Genomic DNA, 2,226 nt, shown 5'->3' on the forward strand with positions numbered 1-2,226 from the left:
CTTCAACCACCATTGAGTCCCTTGTTTGTGCGTTATTTTCCTTTAGAGGCAGACACCTCAGAGATGCGCTAAAATGTTTGAGAGCCAAAATATGCTCATGCATTTTCCTATGCAAAAAATCATACCTTTTTCACTGAACAAAATCAAGAAAGTTCCAGATACTTTAAATGAAAAATTTAAGGTCCACCCAAACTACATTTATGTATCTAACTACACAGTGTGTGACTATCTCTTCTTGGTTTAAAGAACTTCGTGTTCTCTGTGCCAATTCTAATCCCTTACCTTTCCTACACCAGGTTTTAAGAAAAGTTATGGCTGATGAGAATTCTGCAGTTTAAGTTACTGAGTTCATTCTTTTGGGACTGACTGACTGTGCTGAACTGAAGATGGTACTTTTTGTCTTATTCCTGGTAATTTACACTGTAACCTTGGTGGGAAATCTGGGTATGATTTTCTTAATCTGCATCGCCCCAAAGCTCCACACACCCATGTACTTTTTCCTAAGCTGCCTTTCATTTGTAGATGTGTCTATTCATCAGTCACTGCACCCGAATTGCTGATCAGCTTCTGAGTGGTGAAGGAAACCATCTCCTTCTCTGCCTGCATTGTACGGCACTTGTTTTTTGGGGTGCTCATCACCACAGAAGGCTTCTTGTTGTCAGTGATGGCTTATGAGCTCTATGTGGCCATTGTCAACCCATTGCTGTACACAGTCTCCATGTCTAAGGGAAAGTGTACGGTGCTGGTCATTGGGTCTGTCACAGGTGGAATGGTTAACTCACTGACACACACTGTAAGCTTGGGGAGACTATGGTTCTGTGGGCCTAATGTTGTGGGTCACTTCTTCTGTGATGTCCCACCATTGCTGAAGCTGTCACGTTCTGATACCTCCATGAATGAGTTTCTGCTCTTGATCTTCTCTGGCATTATTGCCATGGGCACTTTCTGGATTGTGATCATATCCTATCTGTTCATTGCTGTGGCTATCTTGAGAATCCGATCAGCTTCTGGAAGACAGAAAGCCTTCTCCACCTGTGCCTCACACCTGACTGCTGTTACCATATTTTACGGCACCTTAAGTTTTAGTTACATTCACAGCCAAGTTCCCAGTACTCTGTAGAACAAGAGAGGGTGGTTTCTGTGTTCTATACGCTAGTGATTCTCATGTTAAAGCCGATGATTTACAGTCTCGGGAACAAGGAGGTAAAAGAAGCCGTGAAGAGTGATGGAAATGAAGCACTCCTCATGTTAACTTCAAATGAGTACAGATCCCCCCATCCTAACATCAAGACTTCACTTAGTAACATTTGCATTAACTCAATATATGCTAGATTTTGTGTTTATAAATCATAATATTTTCAATATTTAGTTTTTACAGGAACAAGCAAGTTAGACAGCTGAACAATTTGGTGACTATTTTCCCATTATAAAAAGTAGCTGAGGGGATGAAGATCTGGTTAAGTGGTTAAGGGTAAAGAGCACTGACTGCTTTTCCAGAGGAGGTGGGTTGGAATTCCATCACCCACACGGCAGCCAACAGCTGTCCATAGCTCCAGTTCCAGGGGATCCGACACCATCTTCTGGCCTCTGTAGACATTACAGGCATTGCTGTACTCACACTATGCAAGCACAACACTCACAAACATCAAAAAATGAAACAGTTGGGCGTGGTGGCGCACGCCTTTAATCCCAGCACTCGGGAGGCAGAGGCAGGTGGATCTCTGTGAGTTCAAGGCCAGCCTGGTCTACATAGTGAGTTCCAGGACAGCTGGAGCTACAGGGAGACCCTGTCTCAAAAAAAAAAAGAAACAAATTCATGTTCTGACATTTTGTTCTTAATATTTTAAATATTCCAAACTTTCTGTGTTTTAATATTTGGTAACTAAATAAATATATGTGTGTATGCAGTTTTTGTGAGAGAAGTCATACATTTTCTAATAAGTAATAACATCTATGGAATTCAAAATTGCATTTTCTTAGAAAATTAAAAAATTATATATGTGATATTTGATTTCATGTTTAAAATTTGTATTATATTTTTAAACGTCTATGGTGATTAATAGGAGGGTATTAGTCTAACTGTTATTTTCCATCTTGTACTTATTAATCTATTTTCCTTTTTAGACAAAAAACTAGCAATCGTTAAGTAATCGCATATAATTACATACTCCTTAGCTTGCAATAATACATTCTTCCATACATATTAAGTTAGTCATACATGGAATG

The 2,226-nt window shown here is 39.6% G+C and overlaps 1 pseudogene; it reads left to right on the top strand.

Annotated features, from left to right (window-relative positions):
- Positions 1–311: 311 nt before the first annotated feature.
- LOC108490918 lies at positions 312–1,353 on the top strand (annotated as a pseudogene).
- The last annotated feature ends 873 nt before the right edge of the window (positions 1,354–2,226 follow it).

This window comes from Nannospalax galili, unplaced genomic scaffold, assembly GCF_000622305.1.
Source record: "Nannospalax galili isolate Female #2095 unplaced genomic scaffold, S.galili_v1.0 scaffold1677, whole genome shotgun sequence".
Lineage (NCBI taxonomy): Eukaryota > Metazoa > Chordata > Mammalia > Rodentia > Spalacidae > Nannospalax > Nannospalax galili.